Raw genomic sequence first — 21,101 nt, 5'->3', positions numbered from 1 at the left:
AAAAAAAAAAAAAAAAAGAAAGAAAAAAAAAGAAAGAAAAAGAAAAGAAAAGAAAAAGAAAAGAAAAGAAAAAAAGACAAGCCAGAGAAGGGTAGGGCCAGGAGAAAGAACGCACGAAGGAACAGACATAGCTTGCTTATCTCTCCAGTTTAGGAGAGAAGAGCAACTGCAAGGAATGATGTAAGTGTCCGTTATTATTCCTGCTTCATTTTCAGTCCAGAGCTTTATCTAGACTTTGACTCTAGTAATCCTAAATTTGCTTCTTACTGTTCTTAAGATAAAGACTAAAGCTCTTAGCCTACTTATGTTCTCAGTTTTGTATTATGTGTCATATAATGCTGGCCTCATAAAATGGGTTGAGAAGTGTTTCCTCCTTTTCTGTTTTCTGGAATAGATTATGTAGAACTGGTGTCATTTCTTTAAATGTTTAGTAAAATTTACAGTGAAACTGTATGAGTTTGGAGACTTCTATTTCAAGCGGTTTTTAAACTGCAAATTCAAACTTTTAAGTTGTTATAGGACTGTTCAGATGATCTCTTTCATCTTGGATGCATATTGGTAGTTTGCAATTTTAAAGGATTTTATGCATTTCATCCAAGTTGTTGAACTTATGTTTGCAGAGTTCTTTGCAACATCCCCTTCTCATCCTTTTAATGTTTGTGGGGTCTGTAGTGATATCTCCTCTTCCATTCTTGATTTTGATAATTTGCCCTTTCTTTTTTTCTTTGTCTTATTGGAAGTCCATCAATCTTACTGGACACTGTTAAAATTAGCTTTGGGTTTTATTTATTTTCTCTATTATTTTTGTTTTCAATCTCATTGATTTCTCTTCTTATTTGTTTGCTCCTCTTTACTTTGTATTTATTTTGCTCTTCTTTTGCTAGTGTCTTGAAGTGGAAACTTGGATTATTGATTTGAGATTTCTTTTTTTTTTTTCTGATGTAAGCGTCTAGTGTTTGGTTGTTTTTGCTTTTGTTTGTTTGTTTTGTTTTGTTTTTGAGACACAGTCTCACTCTGTTGCCCAGGCTGGAGTGCGGTGGCACAATCCTGGTTCACCGCAACCTGTGCCTCCTGGGTTCAAGCAATTCTCCTGCCTCAGCCTCCTGAGTAGCTGGGATTACAGGCACCCACCATCACACCCAGCTAATTTCTGTATTTTCAGTAGAGATGAGGTTTCACCATGTTGGCCAAGCTGGTCTCGAACTTCTGACTTCCAGTGATCCACCCACCTCGGCCTCCCAAAGTTCTGGGAATTACAGGTGTGAGCCACCGTGCCTGGCCGTGTCTAGTGTTTTATATATTCCCTTTAAACATTCTTTTTTTACATTTTTATTTTTATTTTAAGTTCTGGGGTACATGTGCAGGATGTGCAGGTTTGTTACATAGGTAAACATGTGCCATGGTGTTTTGCTGCACCTATCAACCCATTACCTAGGTATTAACCCCAGCATGCATTAGCTATTTTTCTTAATGCTCTCCTTCCTTACCCTCCACCTCCTAACAGACCCCAGTGTGTGTCATTCCCCTCCCTGTGTCCATGTGTTCTTATTGTTCAGTTCCCACTTATAGGTGACAGCATGTGGTGTTTGGTTTTCTGCTACTGCATTAGTTTGCTGAGGGTAATTGCTTTCACTTCCATCTATGTCCCTGCAAAGAACATGATCTCATTCCTTTTTATGGCTGCTTAGTATTCCGTGATGTATATATGCCACATTTTCTTTATCCAGTCTATCACTGATGGGCATTTATGTTGATTCCTTGTCTTTGCTATTGTGAATAGTGCTATAATGAACGTATACATATATCTTTGTAATAGAATGATTTATATTCCTTTGGGTATATACCCAGTAATGAGATTGCTGGTCAAACGGTATTTCTGTTTCTAGATTTTTGAGGAATTGCCACACTGTCTTCCACAGTGGTTGAGCTAATTTATATTCCCACGTATAGTGTAAAAGCATTCCTATTTCTCTGCAACCTCACCAGTATCTGTTATTTCTTGACTTTTTAACAATCGCCATTCTGACTGGCATGAGATGGTATCTCATTGTGTTTTCGATTTGCATTTCTCTAAGGATCGGTGATGTTAAGCTTTTTTTCATATATTTGTTGGCCGCATTAATGTCTTCTTTTGAGAAGTGTCTGCCCTTTAAACATTCTTTCAGCTGTATCCAACAGATTTTGATATGTCATTTCCTTTTAATTCAGTCCAATATACACTATTTAAAATTTCCCTTAGACTTGCTCATCGAGCTGTGAATTATTTTTAAGTGTGTTATTTAATTTTCCAGAGTTTGGAGATTTTCTTATGTTTTTGTGATTAATTTATATGTAATTCCATTATTGTCAGAGAATATACTTTGTATGATGTTATATTAAGGTTAAATTTCTGATTTTGGATTTATTTTCTGTGGCATTCACACAGCTTCTTAAATCTGTATATGTTTTTCACCAAATTTTAAAATGTTTCAGCCACTATTTTTTTTAAAAATGTGTTTCTATTCCACACTCATTCTTTTGTTTTTTGCCCCAGTGACATAAATGTTAGATCTTTTGTTGCCTTTCCACAGATCCCTGAGTTTCTGATCATTTTTTCATCTATTTTCCTTATGATGCTAAATTATATAACTTCTATTGACCTATCTTCAAGATCATTGGTTATTTCTTTTGTTTTCTGCTTTTGAGCCCATCTAGTGAGTTTTTAAAAATTTGTTACATTTTTCCATTGTGAAATTTTTAAAATTATTATTTATATCTTTAATTTCTTTGCTGAGGCTTTCTATTTTTCCATTTGTTTTAAAGGTGTTTATAATTGCTTCTTGGAGTATTTTTATGATGACTGCTTTAAAATCTTTGTTAGATAATTCCAACATTTGTGCCATCCTGGTGTTAGCATTTGTTGTCATTTTTCACTCAAGTTGAGGATTCCTGGGTTTTTGGTATGACAAATACTTTTGGATTTTATCCTAGATATTTATATTTTTTGAGACTCTGGTTCCTACATAAATCTTCTGGGCAAAGTAAAGAGTACACAGAGGAGTCTAAATATGGTCGGAGGCAGTCAACTTTCCTAAACTCATAACACATGTCCAGTCCAATTTTGTGAGCTATAGTTTGAAAGTCAATTTAGTTTTCAAAACCTATGAAAGAAAATTCTGGTCTGCCTCTCTATGTGCTACTTAGAGGTCAATTTAAAATATGAGCCGTATTCACTCTGTAATTCAGTTCTCACAGCTTTTGTTGTGTTGATTCTTTTTGATTTTATGCATGAGTCACTTAGGATTTGCTTAGTAATTTATACACAGATTTAAAAAATTCACCCTCCAACCCCATTTAGACTCCTCTGTGTACTCTTTACCTCATTCTGTAATGGGTAGGGGATGGTGTGTGCAACCTCTTTGCAACTGTTCACTTAATGCAGAATGGGAAAGAGAGAAACAGGCGCTGCCTCTGCTCCTGTTAATGCAGGGTGGGGATGACTGACAGGACTCTACCTCACAGCCTTAAAAGGGCTCAGAGTGTGTGGTGGGGGATGGGATGCCACCTCTGTGCTCATGTAGAGTAGGGATGGTTAAACAGGCTGAAACACGTTGGCTCTGCAGTACCCAGTGTGCAGGAGGCAGAATGTGGCTTCTTCTTTGGGTTTGACTGTAGTAGAGTGGGTAGAGTACAAATAGATTTGGTTCTGTAGGGCCTTTGTATTCCTAGTCTTTGTCTAGGGAGAGAAGACCCTTCTTAAGGCTTTTCAAAGTCTGGGCACGTTGGAATTTTCAAGTGTAGATTTCTCTAGTGCCAGATTTGGATATATAAGATGGGAGGAAAAAACCCCAGAGAACTCACCACTGGGTTATTCCTAAAATTCTGTGATCTCTGGCCAGTCTTCCTTCTTTTCTCCACCTTTCGGAATCTTCTGATAGTTTATTTTACTTAGGGTTTTTAGTTGTAATTAATGGGAGTAATAGAATGGTATGTGCTTACTTTATCCTTTCGTAATCAAGGGGCTAAAATCTTTGAGAAATGAGAGGATTGACCTAGGAGTTGGTCATTAATTACAGTAAGAATAGATAATGAAGGCTGAGTGCTATGGCTTATGCTTATAATTTCTGTGCTTTGTGGGGCTGAGGTGGGAGGATCGCTTGAGCCTAGGAGTTTGAGACCAGCCTGTGCAACAAAAGGGGACACTGTCTGTACAAAATTTAAAAATTAGCCAAGCATGGTGGCACGTGCCTGTAGTTCCAGCTACTCAGGAGGCCAGAGTGGGAGGATCGCCTGAGCCTGGGAGTTTGAGCCTGCAGTGAGCTGTGAGAGTGCCACTGCACGTAAGCCTGGGCAACAGAATGACAGAGTGAGACCTTGTCTCAGGAAAAAGAGGAATAATAATAATAATAAAAATAAATAGATAATGGGTGATATGGATAGATGACATGAAACTCAAAACTGAGTGTTTTTATGGAGGAGAGTGGGCTAATAATCTGAAAGGAGCAATAAGAAAAAAGGAAGGCGAAACCCCACTAGCGAGAAAGAAAATGGCCACGACTTGAAAGAGTCACAAGGGAAGCATTATCTTAGAAATGTTCATAGTAGCCTCTGAGGATCATTTGTATTTCTGTGGAATCTGTTGTAAAGCCATCTTTGTCATTTCTGATTGTGTTTTTTTGGATCTTTTTTTCTTTGTTAATCTAGCTAGCCATCCATTGATTATTTTTATCCTTTCAAAGAACCAACCTTTTCAGCTGGGCGTGGTGGCGCACACCTGTAATCCCAGCACTTTGTGAGGCTGAGGCAGACGGATGGCTTGAGCTCAGGATTTTGAGACCAGCCTGGGCAACATGGTGAAACCCCATCTCCACCAAAAATAGAAAAAAGTGCCAGGCATGGTGGCTCAGGCCTGTGGTCCCAGCTACTTGGGAGGCTGAGGGGGGAGGATTGCTTGAACCTGAGAGGCAGAGGTTGCTGTGAGCTGTGATCACACCACTGTACTCCAGCCTGGGTGACAGAGCAATATCCTGTCTGAAAAAAAATAAAAATAAAAATAAAAAAAAGAACCAACCTTTTGTTTAGTTGGGTTTTATTTAATTTTTTTTTTTAGGTCTCAATTTCATTTAGTTTTGCTCTGATTTTAATTATTTATTTTCATATGCTAGATTTGGGCTTACTTTGTTTTTGTTTTTCAAATTCATTTAGGTGTGATGTTAGGTTGTTGAGATCTTTCTATCATCTTGATGTAGGTGTTCAGCACTATACATTTTGCTCTCAACACTGCTTTTTCTGCATTCCAGAAATTTTGGTACTTTGTGTCACTATGTTCATTTGTTTTGAAGAATTTTTAAATTTCCACCTTTCATTGTTTACCCAAAAGTAATTCAGGAGCAAATTGTTTACCTTCTATCCTTGGAAAGTATTTGCATGATTCTGAGAGTTCTTCTTGGTATTGATTTCTATTCCTATTTTACTGTGGTGCAAGAGGATACTTGATATGATTTCAGTTTTTTTTTAATTTCTTGAGATTTGCTTTATGACTGAGCATGTGGTCAATTTTATAATATGTTCCATGTCTAGATGAGAAGAATGTATATTCTGTGGTTGTTGGGTGGAGTATTTTGTAGATATCAAATATTGACTTTAAGTCCAGAATTTCTTCATTAGTTTTCTGCCTCCATGATCTGTCTAATGCTGCAATGGGGTGTTCAAGTCCCTCCACTATTATTGTGTGGAGGGACTTCAAAAAAGGCTATCTAAGTCTTTTTTTGGATCTAGTAGTAATTGCTTTATAAATCTGAGTGCTCTAATGATGGTTGTGTATATATTTAAAATTTTTTATTGCATTAAATCCTTCATCATTATGTATTTTCCTTTTGTCCTTTTATACTGTTTCTGGTTTAAAGTTTGTTTTATCTGATATAAGAATAGGGATCCTGGCCGGGTGCGGTGGCTCACGCCTGTAATCCTAGCACTTTGGGAGACTGAGGCAGGCAGATCACAAGGTCAGGAGTTTAAGACTAGCCTGGCCAGCATGGTGAAACCCTGTCTCTACTAAAAATACAAAAAATTAGCCGGGCATGGTGATGCACACCTGTAGTCCCAGCTACTCGGGAGGCTAAGGCAGGAGAACTGCTTGAACCCCGGAGGCGGAGGTTGCAGTGAGCCGAGATGGTGCCACTGCACTCCAGCCTGGGCAACAGAGTGAGACTCTATCTCAAAAAAATAAAATAAATAAAAAATAAAGAAAAGTGATCCTGCTTTTTTTTTTTTGGTTTTCATTTGTGTGCTAGTTTCTTCATCCCTTTACCTTGAGCCTGTGAGTGTCATTCCATGTGAGATGGGTCTTGTGAAGACAGCAGAAGGTTGGATCTTGTTTTTCTTTTTTTGAGATGGAGTCTTGCTGTGTTGCCCAGGCTGGAGTGCAGTGGTGCGATCTTGGCTCACTGCAACCTCCGCCTCCCCCTGGGTTCAAGCAATTCTCCTGCCTCAGACTCCCAAATAGCTGGGACTACAGGCACCCGCCATCACACTTGGCTAATTTGTTTGCATTTTTAGTAGAGATGGGGTTTCACTATATTGGCCAGGCTGGTCTCCAACTCCTGACCTCATGATCCGCCCAACTCCGCCTCCCAAAGTGCTGGGATAATAGGTGTGAACCACCGCGCCTGACCTGGACATTGTTTTCAAAATACAATTTGCTAGTCTGTGTCTTTTAAGTGGAGTGTTTTGAGTGTTTACATTGAAGGTTAGTACTTTTATGTGAGGTTATGGTGTTGTTAGCTGTTGCTTTGTAATCTCCATTGTGTGGTTGCTTTGTTGCATCTGTGGGCGTTGTACTTATATATGTTTTGGTGGTAGCAGATATTGTTCCTTCATTTCTGTGTTTAGAACTCTTAGCATCTCTTATATGGCTGGTCTGGTAGTAACAGATTCCACTAGTGATTGCTTACCTGGGAAAGACTTTATTTTTGCTTCATTTATGAAGCTTAGTTTGGTGGAATATGAAATTTTTAGTTGGACTTTATTTTCTTTAAGATTGCTACAAACAGGCCCACAATCTCTTCTGACTTGTACGATTTCTGTTGTGAAGTCTGCTGTTAGACTGATGGACATCCCTTTATAGGTGATATGGCTCTTTTCTTTAGCTGCCTTTAAGTTTGTTTCTTTCATGTTCACTTTGGAAAATCTGATGACTATATGCTTTCAGGTTTGTCGTCTTGTGTAACATCTCACAGGAGTTCTCTGAATTTTTTGTGTATTATTGAATTCTCTAGCAAGCTTGGGGAAATTTCATAGACTATATCCTTAAATATGTTTTCCAAGTTGCTTACATTGTCTTCTCTCTCATGAATGCCAGTGAATCACAAGATTGATTGTTTTACATAATTCCGTATTTCTTAAAGGCTTTGATTTTTTAAAATATTTTTTCTTTATTTTTGTCTGACTGGGTTGATTTGAAGGAATGGTCTTTGAACTGAGAAATTCTTTTTTCTGCATGGTCTGGTCTGTTGTTAAGGCTTCCAACTGTAATTTGAAATTTCTGTCATAAATTTTTCAATTCCAGAAATTCTGCTTAGTTCTTTCTTAATAAACGTATGTCATCTTTCAAAACTTGGATCATTTTTCTAGGTTCTTTTTGTTGGATTTAATTTTTCTCTTGAATCTGGTTGAGTTTTTTGGCCATCCATATTCTGAATTCTATGTCTGTCATTTCTGACATTTCCTTTTTTAGGATCCATTGCTTGGGAGCTAGTGGGGTTCTTTGGAGGTGATAAAATGCTCTGGCTTTTTTATGTCCAGAGTTCTTGCACTAGTTTTTTCTCATCTGAAATAGCTGATTCCTCTCTCTTCTTTAATTTGCTATCATTTGGATGAATTTTCTTTATTTTTAAATCTTTGTCCCCTTAGGGATACAACAGTGGTGTATATGATGTCTGATCAATTGGCTTCATTTCTAGGTGCTTTTAGGGTGCCAAGGCTCTGTATAGGTTCCTTGTTTGCAGTTAGGTTCATGCAGTGGCTTTCTAAGATGTTGCTTGTTGTAGCAATGTAATTTTGTTTCGTGATACAATTCAGGCTGCCTTCCAGTTGGTAGCACTTAACAGTGAGAGCCAGCAGATAGGCTCTTACTCACCGTAAGATAGGCTCTTACTCACCGTATTTGCCCGTTTTTACTTTAGTGCATCTGAAGCAGTGTTTGGTGAGGAGTGGTGGAAGACAAGACATGACTCTCTCTCCAAGTCCATTCCTTGGCCTTGGTGGTGTCCCTTTCAGCTACTGGCACTTACACTCATGTTTCCTTTGTCCTAAAGGGGGCTTTGGCAAGCTGTGCTTTCTGTATTCCCTTAGAGGCAGTCAGCACCAAAGGGTAGTCACCAGGCAATCCATTACTACCTGGACCCACCAGTTCTCTGTGCTTGCCAAAGTCAGAGGGGACTATGGGGTTTTTCTGTGTGTGATCTGGTGATGCAGTTGTCAGAGGCTTTCAAACCAGAGTGACTCCATCTTGAATAGCGGCTGGGTAAAATAAGGCTGAGACCTACTGGGCTGTATTCCTAGGAGGCTAGACCTTCTTAGTCACAGGATGAGATGGGAAGTCAGTACAAGGTACAGGTCACAAAGACTTTGCTGATAAAACAGGATGTGGTATAGCAACCGGTCAAAACCCACCAAAACCAAGATGGCGATGCAAGTGATCTCTGGTTGTCTTCATCGCTCCTTATACGCTAATGATAATGCATTATGCTAAAAGACACTATCACCAGCACCATAACAGTTTACAAATGCCATGACAATGTCTGGAAGTTACCTTATATAGTCTAAAGAGAGGAGGAGCTCTCAGTTCTGGAAAATCTCTGCTCCTTTCCCAGAAAACTCATGAATAATCCACCCCTTGTTTAGCATATAATCAAGAAATAACTAGAAGTATATTCAGTCGAGCAGCCCATGCCACTGCTCTGCCTATGAAGTACCCATTCTTTTATTCTCTTATTTTCTTAATTAACTATCTTTCACTTTGCTTTATGGACTCACACTGAATTCTTTCTTGTGGAAGTTTCAAGAACCTTCTCTTGGCGTCTGGCTTGGGACTGCTTTCCAGTAACACAGTGGCTCAAGCATGGGGGATCCCCAGAAAGAGCAGTGGTATCACGGGTGTGGAACTTCTATGGCACCTGCAGTCTGTAGTTTTTCAGCCCAGTAGATGGCTGTTAAATATGCTCTTTTCTGTTTATCCCAATCTTTTAAAAAATTTATTTTCATAGGCTTTTGGGGCACAGGTGGTAATTGGTTAAGTTCTTTAGTGGTGATTTGTGAGATTTTGGAGCACTACCACCCAAGCAGTATACACTGGACCCAATTTGTAGTCTTTTATCCCTCACCCCCTTCCCACCCTTTCCCCTGAGTCCCCAGAGTCTATTTTATCCTTCTTATGCCTTTGCATCATCAGAACTTAGCTCCCACTTATGAGTGAGATCATATGTTTGGTTTTCTGTTCCTGAGTTACATCACTTAGAATAATAGTCTCCAATTACATCCAGGTTGCTGCGAATGCCATTAATTCATTCCTTTTTATGGCTGAGTAGTATTCCATTGTGTGTTTCTTTATCCACTTGTTGATTGATGGGCATTTGGGCTGGTTCCACATTTTGCAATTGCAAATTGTGCTGCTATAAACGTGAGTGTGCAAGTATCTTTTTTGTATGACTTCTTTTCCTCTGAGTAGATACCCAGTAGTGGGATTGCTGGATCAAATGGTATTTCTACTTTTAGTTATTTAAGGAATCTCCACATTGTTTTCCATGGTGGTTATACTAGTTTACATTCCCACCAGCAGTGTAGAAGTGTTCATTTTTTCAATACATCCATGCCGACATCTATTATTTTTTGATTTTTTGATTATGGCCATTCTTGTGGGAGTAAGATGGTATCTCATTGTGGTTTTCATTTGCATTTCCTTGATAATTAGTGATATTGAGGATTTTTTCATATGATTATTGGCCATTTGTATATGGAGTCAAAGGAGATCATTTTGGGGCTTTAAGATTTCACTGCCCTACTGGATTTTGAACCTGCGTGGGGCCTATAGCCCCTTTGTTTTGGCCAATGTCTCCCATTTGGAATGGCTATATTTACCCAATTCCTATACCTCCACTATATGTAGGAAGTAACTAACTTCCTTTTGATTTTACAGGCTCATAGGTGGAAAGGACTTGCCTTGTCTCAGATGAGACTTTGGATTATAGACTTTTAAGTTAATGTTGAAATGAGTTAAGACTTTGGAGGACTGTTAGGAAGGCATGATTGGGTTTGAAATGTGAGGGCATGAGATTTGGGAGGGGCCAGGGGCAGAATGATATGGTTTGGCTGTGTCCCCACCCAAACCTCATCTTGAATTGTGACTCCCACAATTCCTACATGTTGTGGGAGGAAACTGGTTGGGGGTAATTGAATCATGGGGGCGGGACTTTCCCATGCTGTTCTCATGATAGTAAATATGTCTAACGAGATCTCTTTGCCTGCTGCCATCCATGTAAGACATGATTTGCTCCTCCCTGACTTCCACCATGATTGTGAGGCTTCCCCAGCCACATGAAACTGTTTAAGTCCATTAAACCTCTTTCTTTTGTAAATCTCCCCTTCTTGGGTATGTCTTTACCAGCATCATGAGACTAGAATAATACACCTGGTCTTGATGAATCTTCCTATTTATTTTGATCCTCTAAATTCTCTCACTAATGTTTTACATTTTGTTGTGTAAAGATTTTGTATTTCTTTTGTTAAGTTTATTCTTACATGTTCTATTTTTTGGTGCTAAGTGCAAATTGCATTTTGTCTTAATTTGTTTTTATCATTATATAGAAATATAATATTCTTGTACCTCATGATCTTACTAATAATTATTTCTAGAATTGTTTTTGTAAATATCTTGAGAATACAATATTAAGTTTTTGAGAATAAAGAGAGTTTTATTCCTTCCTTTCTAAACTGGCTGCCTTTATTTTCTATTTATTTCATTTATTGCACTGGGTAAAACCTAATGTTAAATAAAAATGATAGGAATGATCCTTACCTTGTTCCCTACTTTGAGAGGAAAGCATTTAGTCTTTCTCTATTATGTGTGATGTTATCTGTAGGTTTCTTGTAGATCTTCTTTATCAGGTTTACAAAGTACCTTTCTATCTTAATTTGCTGATATTTTATATCAAAATTGAGTTTTGATTTGGTCAAGTAACTTTTCTTTGCCTAATATGATGCTATTATATTTTCTTCATTGTATTGTGTATTTCATAAAAGTAATTTTTGGATGTTTAGACCAACTTTGTATTCATGTGATTCATTGCACTTAATCATCCTGAATAATCCTTTAAATAGTTAGATTCCATTTGCTAATATTTTGTTAGCTATTTCATGAGGTATATTAGTGATATAGTTTGGCTGTGTCCCCATCCAAATCTCATCTTGAATTGTAGCTCCCATAATTCCCTTGTGTTGTGGGAGGGACCCAGGGAGAGATAATTGAATTGTGGGGGCAGTTTTCCCCAAACTGTTCTTGTGCTAGCAAATAAATCTCAAGAGATCTGTTGGTTTTATAAGGGGAAACCCCTTTTGCTTGGCTCTCATTCTCTTCTCTTGTCTGCTGCCATGTGAGACGTGCCTTTCACCTTCCATCATGATTATGAGGCCTCGCCAGCCACGTGGAACTGTGAGTCCATTAAACCTATTTTTCTTTATAAATTACCCAGTCTCAGTAATGTCTTTATCAGCAGTGTGACAATGGACTAACACAGTAAATTGGTGCTAGTAGAGTGAGGTGCTGCTGTATAAATATGTGCTCCCACACATTTCCAAGGCCCACCTAGAATCACTTTCTCTAGCAAGAGTTGGGGTCTATGGGCACTAGCCAAAGGCACTAGCTCAAGACTCATCCTTCCAAACTGTGCCCTTAGCTACTTCTGATCTACTGCTCTGCTGCCACTGAGTCACCTTGGTGATTTAAATAATTTTATAAGATGTTTTAGTTTTGGCTCCCCCAGGAAGTAGTCTAAGATTTACATGAAGATCAAGTACTCTTAGGAACAGTCTGTGAGGAAATCAAAGAAGCATGATTGGGCAGAGTCAAAAGTTGAACTACAATGTAGTTGCAACAGAGACAACAGGTAAATTTGAATAGGGAGCTAAGGAGCTGGGATGCCCTTCAGAATTGTTCTAAATTGAGAACGTTTTGTTGCCACAGATGTGAATGCATGACAGCATTTATGCAGTTGTAGCTGAGGGAGGTACAGTCTGCATATCAAAATATTCTTTTATTTCTTTTCTTGAATTTATATATATATATATTTTTAAATAATGGCAAAAAGAAGATGAAGGATTATACTTCTTCACTGTAAGTTAATTGTGTAGGGTAAGTGGAATAGGTGAAATGTGAAAGATAAGGGATTTATAGACAAAATCTCTTGAAAAACTTCCTTCCCTGGTAAGTGACCAATTTGGAACATGTTGATCAATTTTTCTAAGTTATTTATGTTAAGGAAGTATTATTATCCTAATTTTACAGATGAGGAAATTGAGAATCAGGGGTTCAAGAATTTTTTTCAAGCTTCCACAGTTAAAGAGCCTATTATTCCAATTCTCACCATTTTTTCACAAGTCCGATCAACTGTATTATATATTTTCATACTAAGCAATGTGTCAAATTTCGGTGATGAACTAAAATATTAAGATTTAAATATTAAATCTTCACTATCTTTTTTTCTCTTGTGCTCAAGCTCCCTGGGGCTGGCTCAAAGTGTGGAGGTTCATTATCAGTTGAGTGTCAATGTCAGAAAGAGAAAACCCCAACCCTCCTATATAAAAAGTACACATGCACAGAGATACTTCCTATCTCAAATAGAATCCCATAAAATTAGCTGACAGTAGCAAGGAAAGGAACAACACATTAAATGCATACCTTTGAAGATCTGCCTAACTCTCTCCTTTGACATTATTTTCATGGCTTTACCTTTTAAAAGGAAAATAATTATCTTGTAAACAACTTTAGTAACAGATCCTAGCTTCTTACAAGGAACTTTAGAGATTAATCCATCTGACATCTTAAAAACAAAATTTAAACATCAGAAAATGTATCCCAAATAATATCAAGAGTGATCAAGAAGGTTTCCAAAAAACTTTATCCCAAAAGTATAGGTGAAACATGTTCTAGATCTGTATTTTCAAAACAGCCTAAGTTCCATCATATAAACAAAACCACCATATATGGATTATAATTCAATTTAATTTCATGATTCTACCACATTTAGATATGTTTCGACTGGATGTGACCAAAATCAATAACCTATTTTTCAATGTCTTGGGCATGTAGCAACAGCCCACATTCCAGTGATTTCCAGGTCCTTTTATCATACAGATAGTTCGTTTAACCATGTTTGGGGCCAGCAATAACATGGCTTCATTTTATTCATCCATTGAGCACTATCATTTCAGCAATGAAGCCTCCCTTGCCTGAAACCCCATGTGGTTCAATTTACAGGCCTTTCTGCCTAATGGTCTTGGAGATGGAGGTCAGGGAACCTGAAAGCCTTCTTGATCTGCTGAGGACTATGGTGAGGTGAGTGAGGCATTGGTCTCAGGTGCAAACTTTAAGGAGGCACTAAAACTCACTAATCAAAAGAAATAATATTTTAATGCAATATTTATAAAAATCAAAATTAATGTAAAATCTGTGATGTACAAAATGAACATCAAAATGTTAAATAACACAAATTTTTCCTTTGCTTCAGCCTCCAATATGGCTCTGCACTGCACTGTTATTTAAATATGTGATTTAATAACCCTACCCACCTTTGCAATAATCTTGAACCTTGAATTTTCACTGGCATTTTTTCCACCTTTTAATACTGGAGGGGATTAAGTGCATTCCCAACCCAACTCACTTCCTTTCTTCCGCACTGCAGATGCAGTGGCTTGAACTCCACATTCTGACCACACACACACACACACACACACTCACACACACATTTTTATCCCAGATTTCTACTCTTAGAGAGTCCCAAGGCCACTTCTTTGCTTCAGTATTGAAAGATCTTCTAAGCAAAATTGTGTTTGAAGTAGAAAAGCCAGTTATCTTAATGTTTAGATGAATTAATTCAGGATCATTTTAATCCAGATATTTAAGAAGTCTAGAAGTTTTTATTTCTAGGGACATATTTAGCATAAGCATTCACACTAAGACCACTACCTGGGCTAGGTCACCTGCACACACAATTCATCTTGCCACCTGCACATGCAATTCATCTTTCCAATAAAAGTGTAGAAAATTTTTTTTTATCTTTTTTTGTACAGTTTTAGCCGCAATAGTCTTGTGTCTTGAAAAACCTAAGTTTTGTTGGGATTTTCTTTTTCTTTTCTTTTTGTTTTTTTCTCTTTAAATATTAATGCCATTTGGGAAGCATCTAATCAAAATAAACCATTTCTGAGTCTTTGAGCTCAGTATTCTATCTTTTAAATCTGGTGCAAATTACAGGAATATAAGATTATGACTGTCTTTTTACCTTTTGAGTTAAGACCAACTAACATATCTGAGTTACCATATCTTTGGCAGTTTCAATGTCCTCTATATAACCTGTCCTCAGCATTCTAACCTCATAACTTATTAATATCATTAAATAACTATTATTTTTGCCCCACTTCAGCCATCTCCTACCTCAAAGAACCACTCTTGAATTGTCATTATCTGAAAGAACTTCTCAGAAACCTAAGTCTCTTATGCTTCTCTCCAATCTCAATCTCCCAGAATTCAAATTTTATCTTTTCCTTATTTTCCATTAGGAATAATCTTTGATTTTAAAGAGATATGTAGCTTCCATTTCTCCCCACATAAATGCTTCCTTTGACTTATTTTTTCATCCAGCTTAAATCCCAAGATACAACAGTTTAAATATGTTCCCATGCATCTTCAACTTGATTTCATTTATTCATCCAATAAATTACTACATGAATAATTATTTCAGATTTCAATGATTATTTCATCCAATAATTATTTAGTATAGATTATCTACAAAGCAGTAAATATAAAGTCAAATAAAACACAGCTCCTGCCCTCCAACTGGTCATTTCAAGCACTTCTTTTGAGAAGACTCCTTGGGCCATCCCAATCCCAGGTTAACTTAGATGTCCCTCCTTTGTGACCCTGGAGCATCCTGTAAGTTTTCATTCAATACTGTATTTATGTGCCCGGAAATATGAGAATACCTCAAGAAGACAGACTACATCTCTTGTCTCTTATCATCCCACTGGCTAGCATGTGTGCATAAGGTTTGGCTGAAAACAATTTGACTAAATGCAATTTGACCAAATGCATAAAGCAATCTGGCTAATAGGTAAATTTTAGGCAGAATGGTATTGTAAATAAATATTTGTTACTGGCTTTAAAATCTGTAAAATACTGGTATACTGGGGATAGATTGTGTGTATGGCAATTTCCCAAAGCTTCGTGTATCTTTAAGTATTTTTATGCATATTTATATTTCTAAATTGGCAGAGGGACGCTCCTTTTGTCACATTTTCGTTTATCCCAACCTATATATCTGACAAATTGTGTGTTTTAAAAATTACAGCGGCCAGGTGTGGTGGCTTATGCCTGTAATCCCTAGCACTTTGGGAGGCTGAGGCATGTGGATTGCTTGAGCTCAGGAGTTCAAGACCACCCTGAGCAACATGGCGAAACCCCACCTCTACAAAAAATACAAACAACAATAATAATAATAATTATTAGCCAGGTGTGGTGGCGCATGCCTGTAGTCCCAGCTAATTTGGGGGCTAAGGTGGGAGGATGGCTTGAGCACAGGAGGTCAAGGCTGCAGTGAGCTGAGATCACGCTACTGCATTCCAGCCTGGGTGACAAAATGAGACCCTATCTCAAAAAAATAAAATAAAAGTTACAGTATGTTACAAAACAGTAGTACAAAAGGACTTATTCATGTATACACTCAACAAGTATTTACAGACTGCCTGCTCTCTGCTAGGCATTATTCTCATAGTAACAATAAACTGGGGAACAGACAGACAAGGTCCATCATCACGTGTACATTCTGGTGGATCCCAGTTTTGAACAGAAATGACTAGAAAAGGCTCTGACTAGAAACTTATGCAACCAGATACCAATATCATACATCTTTAAGTTGAAGGATTTATAAGTTTTCTAATGTACTTTTCCATTTTGATTTTCCTACATAAATGGGCACTGTCAAACAATAAGAAATAGGAAATAAATAGGAAACTGGCCATACTCAAACAATAAAAATGCTATTAAAAATCTGAGATTTAGGATTGTTGAAAGGTTTCTCTTTTAAATAAACCCAAATCAATTTTCAGTTCCATCCTTCTACTCAAAGGTGTATTTGAAGAACTGATATATTATCTTATAATAATAAAAGCAGGAATATCAGTGATCTGGCAATTTTATTGGTGTTTTTAAGGTATAGTTATAATAAGAAAAATTTTAATTTATAAATGACTTATTGATAAAATAGCAGGTGAATAATTTTTCAATAATATATGTGCTAGGAAGGGGTTAGTTTCCATAGAATATAAGCTTGATATATAATTGACATGACCTTTGCTCCCATACGACTTCCTTGGACTTCCACAATATGGCTCCAACATGACTTTCTAGTCCTATTTTCTGGTAGGCACCTAACAACTATTGTTCTCCAGGAAATCTGGCTGAAAGAATTATAAATATAATTTAAATATATGTATATTTTATATATATATATACTATAAACAAATAAAACTAATTTGTCGAAAGCAATTTGGAAATTGGCCTAAAGCTACTGAGAGAACGGTGGCAAATATGACTTTGATTGAAATGCCAAGTTCATCAAAACTGTAATTTCCCAATCACTAATTTTGTTGTTGTGAAGTTTTATTTTAGTATTGGTATAAGAGTGCATCATGAGGTAGCTTTGCAACCCTTAGTCTTTGGCAAATATTTTATTTTTACCTGTTTTTTAAAAAAAATTTAAACTTAAAACGCCTTTTATGTTTCCAATTTATTTGCAGCCAATAATCCCATGATGCATTGTTCATTATGTAAAAATTGAAAACAATCTAAATATTCAACAGTAAAGGATTTTCAGAGCTAAATACCCTTCATCTTTGTGCAGGGAGATGAAGAAGTCAAGAAAACTAATGGAGACTATTCTTTAAAGGAGAACAGCTGCAAAGGCAGAGATAGGCAATAGCTATAAGAGGAAGGTCTAGGAAGTATTTTTTATGATAAGTAAATATGTAGTAGAAATAGCCAAAAGTTGGAAGAACAAAACTAAATATAACAATTATTTAAAAATTCATCATGTCAATTATGTAAGGAAATTAAAAAGCTTTGGTGGACTGAGTAGAACCTCTTCTCTCTCTTTTTTACTTCAATTACTTAAAAACATCACCACTAGTCTCTCTTTTTCTCACTTGCTATCTCTCCCCTCCCCTCACCTCCTTTGCAGCAACCCACTGCTATCTTTCTCCTCACTTGGTTCAGTATTCCTGGAATATTTAGCTGCATGACAGGATGAAGATCCACAACTAAATACCATTTAGCATTGATGGTTCAGTACCGTGGACAGCAGCACTCATGCTGGGAATGGGCCTTACTGAAATCGCAGAGTGACTTTGTAAGTTTGGTATATCACAGAATAAATTTGTTGGCGTGGCTACAAATGGATAAGGTGCTGGCCAGAATATTAAAATTCATGGCCGAATTAATTTTTTTTTTCTTCCCTTCATGGAGGGGAGGAAAAAAAAATTAACATTATCACAAAGAAAGGCTGGCACATAGTAGCACTCAAATACCTTAATTGAATGAACTTTTCACCTTAATGATAAAGAGTGGCTCAATATGTAGGCGTATTTGATGGTTCTTTTAAAGTGATCATTCCAAATCAATAACTGCAAAGGAAATTTGTGTATTTTTTTACTGTGCTGTCCATGGTGTCAATGAAAATAAGGTTGTCAAAAGTTGAACTAAGAAATGAGGACTGGGTTGAGATTCAGTCACTAACACAGGATAATGCAAATTAGTTTTAAATGTAAAATTAAAAACATCATTGGCTATTTTTATGACAGAATTTTAAAAGTCCTTTCATGGCTTTGTCCAACAATTTAAATGACCCCGTCATCCATCCTCTGACACAAGTAACTTAAGTGAAAGGTTACTTGAAACTTCACCAATAGAGGCCTGAAAATTTAACAATATACTTTTCTGGCAGCATTCTTTCATCTTTGTCACCCTGATACAGTTCCTAAACAGAAAACAAACTAATGCTACTCAAATTTACATGTTTACATAAACTCACATTTCATGTGTCATCTGTTCTGAAGAGTCTTTTTCTAAAATTAGTTCCTACAGTTCTTGAAGTGTGTGACTCTCATTTTGACACACAATCATACAATGGCTCCAACTTTTGCTGCCTGACTCGTATGTCCTCTGAAAGACAAACATTAAGAGCTATGTGAAGTAGTTCACTTACTTTTATGTTACATTTCATTACACCTAAAAGGGCTGCCACACAAATACTGAACACTTACAAATCATCTTCTTTCTGGAATACAAGAGTGCATCTCTTTGCTTCTTGGCATATGTATCTCTGGAGTATGACAGTACGATCAGTGAACTTGTCCTTTAAATTGATGAGATGTTATTATCACTCCTCTTAGTTTTACCCCAACTGGGAAATGTTCACATAACCATTTAGACGTGTTGCCTTAGATCAGCATTTATCCAACTTTTTCCCTAAGGCATCCACCTCTGCTGGCAAAAGTGCATGAAGTAAAGCAGGATCAAGGAACATTATTCCAAGTTGTAGATGGCAAATACAACATTTCTTTGAACTCTCATGCTTTACTTTAAAATACATTAGAATTAATTTTGCACTCTATTCTATAATTCATTCATTCAACAAATATTAGGGACCTACTGCATGCCAGGCATTATTACAGGGATACAGTAATGAATAAACATATCTGTGTTTGTTTTTAACCTAGTGACATTTTAATACAACTGGCACGAGTAGAAAAACAAAAACTTTACCAAATCAAAGAGCAAAACCGATAATCCAAGATGTAACAATTATTGCTTCAAATACCACTCGTCATGCTATTGCAACCTGAGAGTATATTTGCACCCATTTGAGCAGCATAGTCTTGGGCTAATTCCCAGAATACAAAGCCAACAGTAAATATTTACTCTAGATGAAAATATTTGAGAATGTTATTAGAACTAACTAGGTTATTAGAAGACAACTAGGTTGTCTTCATTTTACCATTAGATTCTGCCTTTAGGTTCTGAAATGGCAAAGGTGGACATCCACTTTAATACCTGGAGAAATATATAAAACTTATTCTTAAAAATCACATGAAGTGGATGGGAGGTTATCATTCTTGACACTTCAAAGTTAAGTCTTGATTTCAGCACCACATTGCTAACAATTGCTTATTTTTTTTAACCTTAATTGAGCAGCTTCTTCCAGGTTCTTATGTATCTGCTGATCAGCTTCAAAAAGATGGGAAAAGCAAAATCTCACATAGGACAAACTTTTGGATTTCTCTCTGCAAAGAAATGCTGAACATTCCTGTTGTTATTCCATTCTATTGGTCTGGGATCAAGGCTGACGTGAAGATTCCTTGAAAAGTATTAAACTCCTCAATGGTAATTTTATCTTAAATAATTTGCTTTTTGATTATAAGGTCTAGCTCCAATAATAAATGAAGGATTAATATTGCTGTTTGTGAGTATGTGGCATGTGTATTTTTTTACTGGAGGCAGCTCTTTGTAATAGCTTTATGAATTTAAAATAGCACAACTGATTTCCTATTGGGGTTAAGAGTCAGTCCTCCAAAACTGTAGTGACTGAATAACTTGCATGAAGCCTGGCTCTCCTACCTGGAGCCACCAAGTCAATCATCCCAAATTATTACAAAGGACTCTATGTGCACGGATGTTAAAGTGTTTCTCTTGCAGACAATGTACGATCCCCAAAATTCAAACTCCTTCAGACTGGTTAATTAGAGAAGAGGTAAAGAAAATACCAAAATATATAGACTTCACGACTACAGGACAGTGGTTCTTAATCCAGATTGTGCATCAGAATAATCTGTAGAACCAGTATGAGATTTTGCTGTTTTAAAATTCAGACTGGGGATCAGTGTTCATAAATCTAACTTGAGAGGAACCTAGGAATGCATACCTTTTAGAAACTCCACAAATGATTCTAATTTAAATACTGTAATTTAAATTTTAATTTAAATTCTAATTTAAATACTGTAAGACTGCTATGGTTTGGATATTTGTCCTCTCCAAATCCCACATTGAAATTTAATCCCCAGTGTGGTGGTGTTGGGAGATGGGGGCTGGTGGGTGTTTGGGTTATAGCAGGTAGATCCCTCATAAATAGATTAATGCCTTCCTGTGGGGAGCAGGGGTGAGGGAGTTCCCACCAAAGCTAGTTTAAAAAAAAAAGAAAAAGCCTGGCACTTCCACCCTCACTCTCTGGCCATGTGATCTCTACACACATAGTGCCTCTTCCCCTTCTACCATGAGTGGAAGCAGCGTGAGGCCCTCACCAGATGCAGATACCCAATCTTCAACTTTCCGGTCATCCAGAATTATGAGCCAAATAAACCTTTTTTTTTTCTTTTTGAGACGGAGTCTTGCTCTGTCGCCCAGGCTGGAGTGCAGTGGCGTGATCTCGGCTCACTGCAAGCTCCACCTCCCGGGTTCACGCCATTCTCCTGCCTCAGCCTCCCGAGTAGTTGGGACTACAGGTGCTCGCCACCACACCTGGCTAATTTTTTGCATTTTTAATAGAGACGGGGTTTCACCGTGTTAGCCAGGATGGTCTCAATCTCCTGACCTCGTGATCCACCTGCCTCGGCCTCCCAAAGTGCTGGGATTACAGGCGTGAGCCACCGCACCCGGCAAACCTTTTTCTTTATAAATTACCCAGCCTCAGATATTCCTTTACGGCAATACAAAATGGACTAAAAGGAAGGCTAAACTTCATCTTATTTCTGATCATAATATGGCCTCCTGGTTTTATCAAGACTTAAATTTAGTGTGCCTGGAG

General features: G+C 37.2%; 1 protein-coding gene across 1 annotated transcript in view; it reads right to left on the bottom strand.

Moving 5' to 3' along the window:
* RSPH4A (radial spoke head component 4A) overlaps window positions 1-19,005 on the bottom strand; it is a 37,087-nt gene extending 18,082 nt beyond the window's left edge. Inside the window, exons 1-3 of the mRNA XM_063707812.1 lie at window positions 18,565-19,005; window positions 18,333-18,463; window positions 12,932-12,982 (exon numbers count right to left, since the gene is read on the bottom strand). The gene's annotated coding sequence lies outside the window, so the exon portion shown is untranslated. The remainder of the gene's footprint in view (window positions 1-12,931; window positions 12,983-18,332; window positions 18,464-18,564) is intronic.
* Window positions 19,006-21,101: the final 2,096 nt, after the last annotated feature.

Source organism: Gorilla gorilla, chromosome 5, assembly GCF_029281585.2.
Source record: "Gorilla gorilla gorilla isolate KB3781 chromosome 5, NHGRI_mGorGor1-v2.1_pri, whole genome shotgun sequence".
Classification (NCBI taxonomy): Eukaryota; Metazoa; Chordata; class Mammalia; order Primates; family Hominidae; genus Gorilla; species Gorilla gorilla.
The sequence above is the reverse complement of the archived record's forward strand: the minus strand, read 5'-3'. Positions and strand labels throughout refer to the sequence as shown.